General features: G+C 36.2%; 1 long non-coding RNA gene across 1 annotated transcript in view; it reads left to right on the forward strand.

Moving 5' to 3' along the window:
* Positions 1–5,080, forward strand: part of LOC131484038 (uncharacterized) — a 72,330-nt gene extending 67,250 nt beyond the window's left edge. The window contains exons 2-3 of the long non-coding RNA XR_009247984.1: positions 3,331–3,388; positions 4,590–5,080. This is a non-coding gene — a long non-coding RNA (uncharacterized LOC131484038). The remainder of the gene's footprint in view (positions 1–3,330; positions 3,389–4,589) is intronic.
* The last annotated feature ends 5,196 nt before the right edge of the window (positions 5,081–10,276 follow it).

The following is a 10,276-nucleotide window of genomic DNA, read 5'->3' on the forward strand; positions in this document are numbered from 1 at the left end:
TGACTTCAACTCAGGTCACCATCTCACAGTTTGTGAGTTCCAGCCCCACGTCGGGCTCTGTGCCGACAGCTCAGAGCCTGGAGCCTGCTTAGGATTCTGTGTCTCCCTCTGTCTCTCTGCCCATCCCCTGCTCGTGCTCTGTCTCTGTCTCTCAAAAATAAATGTTAAAAAAAAAAATTAAAAGAGCAGAGAAGGGAGGTGGCAGATGAGCAGTGTGGGTGAAGAGGAGTGAGAGGTACAGGTTTCTAGTTAGGGAATATAGTCAATGGTATTGTAGTAGCCTTGTATGGTGACAGATAATAGCTACAGTTGTGGTGAGTGCACCATAATTTATAGAATTGTCCAAACACTGTGTTGTACACCTGAAACTAATATAACATTATGTGCCAACTCTACATCAATTGCAAATAAATAAACAAATAAACAAACAGCAGAGAGTATAATAGTGCAATTTAGAAAGAGTTTCACTCAATAAAATCCCTGCTTACTGGTACTTAAAGGATTAACTCCTCGGCTATCAGCCAATTCAGTTATTTACCAAGGTTCATTTCCTGAGGAAATAGACAGCGGTGGTCTTACTGTAAATTCACTTGGAAAATAAACAGGGTAGTGTCCTCTGAGGTCATTCCTAGAAGTCATCCGTACTCCTTTTGTTATGTAGTAGACCACTCATCTGAAAATGTCCACATTTTCCTAAATCACCTTAGAGTTTTTTCAGGTCTGTCCATTATGGATCAGAAGCAGTACAATTAGCACCTACAGCGACTGTCTGAATTGTTCACAGCAATTCCAAATATTAAAGGAAACAGACCAGTAGGGCTAGCTATATTTGTCAGTGGCAGTTTATTGATATGATAATTCAAATGTTATAACAGGAATTAAGTACAGGTTAAGGTTACAGACCAAATGCTTCCCAGGAATAAGGAAAGATCTAGGCACTTAACAAATGACACAAACTAACTTGAGTGAGATAAAGTTTCTGTGGGTACTTTTTAGTTCTGTGAAAGTTACATTTATGAATTTCAAGTCATATTTTTCTCTTGACTTTTTAAAACATGAAATAGAAAATATATATCTTAAGCATAGTTAACTTCAAGTAAGTGAATGTTTGAGAATGGCAATCAGACAAGTAATAATGATGCATGCATTCACATGTGACAGTAAGAAAATGACTAAGACGATAAAAAGCTGGCCCAAATCATTGAATTTTGAAGAATGTTAAAAAAATCTAAAGGAAATGACTGAAATCAAATGTAAAATTAAGATTTAATCCTATGAATTTCATCAACAAATAATCTTTATTATCTGGACTACAGGCCCATTTTCCAGACTTCAGCCTTTGGACCTTTGGCTGAAGTCAAGAATAGTAGAGCTGAATGCTCTACTATTTTATATTTTTATATTTATATTTTACTTTGTTATATTTTATTTTATATTTTTCTATAAAACTTAGGAAGCTAAGTTTCATACATTTTCTGAATATCCTCTTTTCTAAATCAGCTTTCCATAATGCCATACCTTTCAGGAATGTAATGTTCATTTTGTGTAATAGGAAACAAATTTTTATTTAAAAAAAGAAATCTCTGTAGCCCAGGATCCTGAAAATTGAGTTTGTTTGACTTCTATTGTGGCCCTTAAAAGCTGACTAGATTGGCCAATGAAACAAAATGAAGTAACTATCCCAACAGATTTAACTAGTAGCTATTTAAACATTTCATTAGTGAGCTGTTTTCCCTGAAAATTAACTGAATTCTTTTTTTGAAAACTCACAGATTGACAGGAGACACTTGGACTCCTTTCATTTCCTTTAAGAGCAGTTCTTAATAATATAATTGAAGTAATAATTATTTATATTTTTTATAATACATTCTTTACTTAATTTCTTCCAGCTGTGGTTTCCTCAGTTGTAAAGTAGAGACAACAGTAATTTCACCTTAAAGAATTGTGAAGATTACATGATCTAATGACAGTAACACAAATATCAAGTATCAGCTTTACTAACAGATTATTTGGACCTCTTTTTGTTAGGGTTTAGCTTTTTCCCTTAGGCAAATTCTCCCTCCCAAAGTCTACGTCTTATTCAAATGTCACAGATGCACTGGCTGGATGGAAGGAAATAACAATATCCTCACCAATTTGACTAGTTGTGTTTAAGGAAATGCTGTTAGATACTAAGATCCCCTTAAATGATCAAATAGTTCTGTTTTAAAACTTAAATAGCATTTAAGTTTTCTAATGTTTTAATTAAAAGGATTAAAATTCTCAGTGGATTAAAGATTATTTCCATGGCAACTAATTTCTTTCTTTTTCCTTCAACACATTAAACTATATTTCTGTAGTTAGTCTTTTAAAAGAAAATAAGCTCTTCCACCTCAGAACTACTTAAAATATCAAACATAGTACCTTATGATAAATTTTTAAAATCCAAGTCAGAAAACGATGAAAACGCAATAGTAAGAGAGTCCTCCGCAAACAATGCAAATGTTGAACAAGACTGTGAGAACGAAAATCCAGTGGCTATTCATGCCGGACTTCGAAACGGGCTTGAAAAACACCATTCTGCTCCAGTTCAGTGAAGCTTTTGTTGAGTTATATCAGTGCAACTCTGTTTTTCAGATGGGGTAGGGAATAATTACTGACAGGATTTTTGTATGACACACCTGTAAAAGTCAAAATCAAGATGCACTTAAATTTATTCAGATAGACATCTCTTGAATTATTCATCTTTCCAAAGGAAAATAATCCTACTTGACTCTTCTGGGGACCTCAAACCCCAATCTAGTTTAAACACATCTAAAGGGGAAACACACAAAGTGTGTATTGTTTCTGCATGAGTCTGTGATAAATAAAAAAATATATGTATATGTTTTAAGAGAGTATTTGATTTAGAAAATCAAAATAAAGTATGATACTTTTCATCACCTGATTGTTGAAGAATCCTTTTAATGAAATTTAGCTTTGTTTCATAACTGATGCAATGATTGTACATGATTAGGTGAACTCCAAAGGAATTTTCACCTAACCAGATACCTGGTAAGAAAGGATATTTGCTTTCAGAAATTTAGTGTTACTAGGAACAAAAAGTATCTGCATATTCTCCATATGGAGGGCTATGGTTGATAGTAGAATCAGTAAATTGCCATAAATACTAGCAATTCCATTCTATGATGGTTTGGGCTATTTGTTACAGCAAAGTTCCTCCTTTGATTCTGGCCAGCTTGAAGTCTCCCCGTAAACTTCATGATTCTGCAGCTGCAGACAGTGTCTGAGCACAGAATATAGGAAAGGCCTTCTCTGCTCACAGAGTTTATATTTGTTTCTCTCTCCTAGGGAATGGATCAGGCTTTTAAGAAATTACTTCTGTGATGAAGAGAGGAAAAGATCCCAGGTAGGTTTTTTATTACTACACGTCATCAAGGAAACAACCAGCTTGGGAATTGCCTCACCAGGTTGCCTGGACATTCCTTAAATCTGTTAGTGACCAGAGAGCTTAGCTTGATATATACATAGGGAGATGATAGATAGATAGACAGACAGATAGATGATAGATAGATAGATAGATAGATAGATAGATAGATAGATAGATAGATAGAACAAAATTTTAAATTATACTTCTGGCTATGATGTGCTCTTATAACCACTTCTAAGAAGCAGCAAGGCAATTTTTAGACACAGCTGCCCAGGAGAGTTGCTAGGGCAAGGCCTGAGTAGGTTAGCAGAAGGGTATTTTTATGCTGCAGTTGTAGCTGTGGTATCCACTAGCTGCCTCCAGAGATGGCACTTGGGATTTGCTATCCCCTCACTGGGGAGATTAGAAGGTCCTTGAACTGTTCTTGCCAATTAAAGATATCCAGAAAGAAGCAGTGGGGCATTCTGAGGCTCATGGTTTTCTTTGTCCAGCTAGCTCTTATATGTCACTCATCACAGCTTCCTAAGCTCTTGTGTGGGCCTTTTAAACTAATGCAACTTGTTTTCCTAAGCCTTTCAATAGAATCTACTTCTGCCCCATATTAAATTGATCGTTTTGATAGGGCAGGACAGGGGAGCAAGCTTGGCATTTAATTGTCCAGAGACTTGACAAGCACTGATCCTGTTTTTATTAGTTGGGCATTATCTTGGCTTTTCTACATTAAAGGCCAGTCCCATAGGCTTATTTCCAGTACCTTTGGTGACAGAGATAGAGGGAACCTATTACATGCCAAATATGTCTACTGTAAATGTAGCAAAAACAGCTGAGTCATGTAGGGGTGCTGATTTGGCTGCTTTATAGTTTTGAGTCAAAGAAGTTAGTAAGCTAAGTCTCTTGTTTCCTTAATTGGTGCAGACATCCAGTCCTCCTTTGCATCTGCTTCTGGATATTGGAAATGTTGGCCTGGCTTCTGTTTTGTTTTTGTTTTGTTTCCATATACTTTTGCATCGCTTAATACTTTTCACAGTATTTGCCAGGATTTCAATGCTAAAAATATATATCATGCCAGACAGAGTCTAGTGGCAGAAGAAGAGGGAAATGAAATAAAACAGAAAAAAAAATCAAGAGAAAGAACTATTTTGGCAGAAATTTTGTACAGTTTCCTTTCTCCATAATGTAGATTCTTTACCCAAGGAATTCCCACCACCTTGTGTGAACAGAGAACAGAGAGCGAACAGAGAGCATGGAGGAGCAGGTGGCCAGCAGCCCTGGGATGGGGTGGGGGACAGAAACTCAGCACCTGACTGAGGTAAGGAGGATTTCCTAATGCAAAAACTTGGAAGTAATCTTATCCCCGTGAGCTAAAATTTATTTAATGCTTGTAGCTTTTCCCGAGTAGCTCCAAATCATGCATTATTGGGTGGTTATTTATTTTAATATTCTCTGTCAATGGTTTTCTTACTGAGGGACAATTTACCAGTGTTTGATTTTGATAGTGGAATATTTGGGGACGAAAGAACAAATAAACTCTGCCTCATTTAGAGCTTTTTGTACAAACAAATGGCTTAACATTTTCAATCTTTCACGTTATGTCTCTACCATGCAAGTGCCTTGAACAACCATGGGTATAGCAGGGGAAAAAATGTACTATCTGAGGGCTCTCCAGTTAGATCCCCAGCATAACTGGGCCACTTGAAATCTTGGAAATATCTTTAAGGAAGCAGAATATCAAGAAGCATTGTAACTTAAACACTGTTTTAGGTACCCTGCATTGGTGTCTTCCTAAGGCAGAGTAGTTAGACTTTTCAAGCTTTAGGAGGATGTAATCTCCATCTGAATTAATTCTTTCCTGTGTCAGTCAACAACAACATTTCTCAAAGTCTCTTCCTGAAAATATTAGTTCTGAGAGATATCCACGCCTGTTCTTAAATGGGCAAGGTGGGAACGGGGAGTTGCCTGGTCAAATAAATTCAGGAAGCAAAGGCTTTGGCAAAGGTAAATGATTATTGCAGGAGCCTTTAATATGCTAAGAACCCTGTGAAACTTTAAAAAAAGAAATACGGACACAATTGCCCAAGGGATGGTTTTTAGGAGATAAGCATTTCTTAAGACAAACATTCCAAAACACATAATTTGGGGAGAAACATTCAGGATTATAATTCAGTTATCATGCCCAGTTTATGCTACAAATAAGAAACACCTTGAGCTGGGATTAGTAGTGGTGACCTTGGTTCCTATGAATAGTATTTGGTTTTTGCTTACATCTATGTTCTGAGGTGATAATGTAATTAAGCCATTGAAGACTGAATTAGAACTGGGTGAATCTTGTGTTTTTATTGATATAAACGTTAGACATGGGGGTGATGTGTTGTGATGGTTGCATCAGTGGTAGTGTTTTTACTTCCAAACTAGTCAGAATGAAAACAGTAATAACAAAAATTAGAAACACTTTTAAAAAAACGGACTCAAAGAAAAGCAAGCAGTGAACTATTTTGTATATGTCTTTTGTGAAGCTGAGAAGTCACACACAAATAATGAAATAGCTTCTGTATTTATAAACTTCTAGAGGACAAGTAATACACTTATTCATGTTTGTACATCTTTAGCATGTATTTACTAGATAATTGATGATGCTTTTAAATGAATGAAAACAACTCATCAGAAATTCAGCCTTCATACATCATGCTATTGGAATGTCCTGCTTTATCTACAAGGATAAAAAATTAAAACCTTTATATTTTTAGTTTAAAACTTTAGGAATAAAAATATTTTCAAGTGTTTTCTCTTAAAATTTGAAATAGTATAAACTAACTTTGATGAGGCAATAAGACTTTTTGTTCATAAATATTTTTGTCCCATCACAATGAGTAATTATTCTATAAATTCTGGTAATTCTAAGCAGACATAGTCTTTTCTCATTCCTTTTTGTAAAGTCATGGTTGCCAGCTGAGTATACACGTACAATGATTGACATGACGCCTTTAGTTTTGTCTTCCATTAATGCTTTGTCAAGGGCTCTCTCCAGATGGCCCTTAAAGTTAATGGGTTGCTTGTGTTCCTCCAGCCTTTCCATAACAAAACTGATTCATTTGCCTTGGTAACTGAAAGTATAATGCATCTGCCTGTTTACCCCTGAATCTTAGGATCATATTCATAGGGAGACTTGTGCTTGTGTGTGTGTGTGTGTGTGTGTGTGTGCGTGCGCGTGCACACATGCACACACTCATCTTTTTCTTTAGTCCCATTAAACAAAAGCATTAGTGTTTGTCAGTTATGGAATAATTTTAATATAGTGTATGGTGATAACATCCATCAGGGATGTGAAGTAATTTGTATATTCAAAATTGGCCTTAGATCTCATGATGGAATACAAAATAAAGGGGACACACAACGCAAAATAATAACTGCTATTATTGTACTACTAAATAAGGTTTAAAAAGTATAAATCAGTAAAAAAAATTTAAAGCTTAATTTGAAAACCAGGTACTATTTGATAGAAACAGAGAAAGATAAACATTGAGGATAATTGAAAGAGTACACAGTGAGTCAGAACTATCATTTTAGTACCAAGAAGTTCTGTACGAAAATGAAAGGAAATCCAAAGATGAAAGAAGAATGAGTATAGTTATTATAGTATTTATTTAGAATACAGGACTATATGAAGCTTATTATTTTATCCTACTGTGTTTCGATTTTATGGCCACTTATTTCTTCATGTGTAGTTCTAAAGACTCATTTTTTGAAGTTATTGCTTCTCAATATGTTCTACTTAAAGCCCAAATAACAGAAGACCTGGAAAAACTCCTTTTTATACTTTTTTGGGTCCCTGGATAGTGTAATACAATGAAATAAAATCATTTCAAGTATCATGTAGATGTGTATTATTTTTTTCTTGGCTAATTCTTTTCAAGAAAGCCAGCTTTAACGGCCTGGCTACATTTTGTTCTTATGAAAGATACACTGCAATTATGTTATAACATTGTGCTGAATGTGGTTCCACAGAAGAAGGATGGCAGAAATTCTTTTAAATTTCATTTTGCCAAGACCTAAGGAAGAGATCGATGCTATAATCTTTCCTTTTCGATTCACATAAATTGCCAGTAACTGTTTTCTTGAATTAATATATATCAGTTCAATTTAGAAAAAAAAGTATTTTGAGGGATGAAAATGGTTCCTTTTTACAGTAAACGGGTTCAAGAAACACCAACATAGAAGTTCTTTTCTCTAAGTCCACTGGAGTAAAGTCAACTCTTGCTGACAATCCCAGATAATGACCATGGCTTACATTTATGTAGTACTTTGCAATTTTCAAAGTGTGTTCTTGTCATTGTTTCATGAGAACTCATATTAAGTATGCAAAATAGGCCAGGATAAAGAGAAACCAAGGTCCTGAGATATGAAGTGACTTGTAGAAAATCACACCAGCAGATATTTGCAAATGACATATGTGATAAAGGGTTAGTATCCAAAATCTATGAAAACCTTATTAAACTCAACACCCAAAAAACAAATAATCCAATTTAAAATGGGCAGAAGGCATGATCAGACATTTCTCCAAAGAAGACATACATGAAAAGATGCTCAACGTCACTCACCATCAGAGAAATACAAATCAATACTACGATGAGATATCACCTCACACCTGTCAGAATGGCTAAAATTAACAACACAGGGAACAACAGATGGTGGTGAGGATATTGGAGGAAGGGGAACCCTTTTACACTGTTGGTGGGAATGCAAACTAGTGTAGCCACTCTGGAAAACAGTGTGAAGTTTTCTTAAAAAGTTAAAAGTAGATGGGGTACCTCGGTGACTCAGTTAAATGTCTGACTCTTGATTTCGGCTCAGGTCGTGATCTCATGGTTCATGACGCTGAGCCCTGCATCAGGTTCTGTGCTGACAGTGCAGAACCTGCTTGGGATTGTGTCTCTCTCCTTGTCTCTCTGCCTCTTCCACACATACTCTCTCTCTTTCTCTCTCTCAAAAAAAGTTAAATGTAGAACTACCCTACAACCCAGCAATTGCACTACTAGGTTATTACCCAAAGGATACAAAAATACAGATTTGAAGGAGTACAGGCACCCCAATGTTTATAGCAGCACTATTGACAATAGCCAAACTATGGAAAGAGCCCAAATATCCATCAACTGATGAATGGATAAAGAAGGTGTTTGTTACTCAGGAATATTAGTCATCAAAAGGAATGAAATCTTGCCATAGGCAATGTTGTGAATGGAGCTAGAGTATATTATGCTAACTAAGCAAAATAAGTCAGTCAGAGAAAGACAAATACCATATGATGTCACTCTTATGTGGAATTTAAGAAACAAAACAGATGAACATAGAGGATGGGGGAAAAAAGAGAGAGGGAAGCAAACCATAACAGAATATTAACTATAGAGTACTAACTGAGGGTTGATAGAAGGAGGTGGGTAGGGGATGAACTAAATGGGTGATGGGTGTTAAGGAGGGCACTTGTGATGAGCACTGGGTGTTATATTCGTAAGTGACGAATCACTAAATTCTACATCTAAAACCAATTTTACTGTATATGTTAACTAACTAGAATTTAAATAAAAGCTTGAAAAAAAAGATCATACAACTAATGAATGACAGTACTCGGTTGGATTGTCACCGTGGTTTACACTCTCAGGTGTGTGTGTGTGTGTGTGTGTGTGTGTGTGTGTTTCATAAACAGAATCGTTGATAATATGGTTCAGCAGTTTAGAATAATTATAATAGTTAACATCTGTATAATGCTTTTCACTTTACTGAATGATTTCATGTCCTTTACCTTGCTTAAGTTTTATGGTAACTTTAGCCGTATCTATTTTTATCATCTGCATCCCCATTTTACAGATGAGGAAGCCAAGGCTCAGAGATCTCACGTGACCTTGGCTCTGGCAGATCCTGGACTGAGGTGTTGACCAGTCTGAAAGGTCTAAAAACGAGGCAATATCAGGACCTTCCATTCCTGTGGTAACAGTGCTGTAGTGCTGGAACACATTTTATTTGAATCTTTGCAATTACATGACAATTTACTATGAATCTTTTCAGGGTGAAAGAATTCTCTGAATGCCATGTGAATACTCTGACTTCTTCAACAAACACTTAGGTTCTTCCATGAACCTAGAAGGAAATCAGCCAAGATTCTGTATAGCATAGTGCCAATATGAGAGATTCATAAAGAATAGCTTTCATATTGTTATTCTTGATTTATATTATTTACGACTGGCTTTCTTTAGAATTAAGCACTGTCACATTTCCACCTTAACATAAAGAGGGGCTGTTGCCGTTACTCCTACTTCTTCCCACCCATTCAGTGCGAGCAAGCTGATCTCTTGAACATCAGCTGTGAATTTCCAAGACCTTCTCTCAGCCCTTAGCATGCTTGATTTTTCTAGAATGAACAATTTGACACTGTTTAATTCCCTTCTTTTGAAAGTTCTCTTTCTTTGCTTCTGTGGTATTTTTCTGCAACCTCTGTATCTGGTGGCTACTCTTCTTTAACCCACTCTGAATTTACAGGCATCAGAGATAATTAATCCATGATTATATATCGTCTGCGTACATAAAAAGCCTTAGTTGAGGTGCCTGGGTGGCTCAGTCAGTTGGGCATTCAACTCTTGATTTTGGCTCAGGTCATGATCCGAGGGTCATGGAATCAAGCCCCGAGTCAGGCTCTGCACTGAGTGTGGAGCCTGATTAAGATATTATCTCTCTCTCTCTCTCTCTCTCTCTCTCTCTCTCTCTCTCTCTCTCTGCCTCTATCCACTTGTTCTCTGTCTCTGTAAAATTAAAAAAAGGCTTAGCACTCAGGGTTTGCAGTAATACAGTTACTTTCTATGGCTATTTTTTTTCACCATT

This window comes from Neofelis nebulosa, chromosome 8 (genome assembly GCF_028018385.1).
Source record: "Neofelis nebulosa isolate mNeoNeb1 chromosome 8, mNeoNeb1.pri, whole genome shotgun sequence".
NCBI lineage: Eukaryota > Metazoa > Chordata > Mammalia > Carnivora > Felidae > Neofelis > Neofelis nebulosa.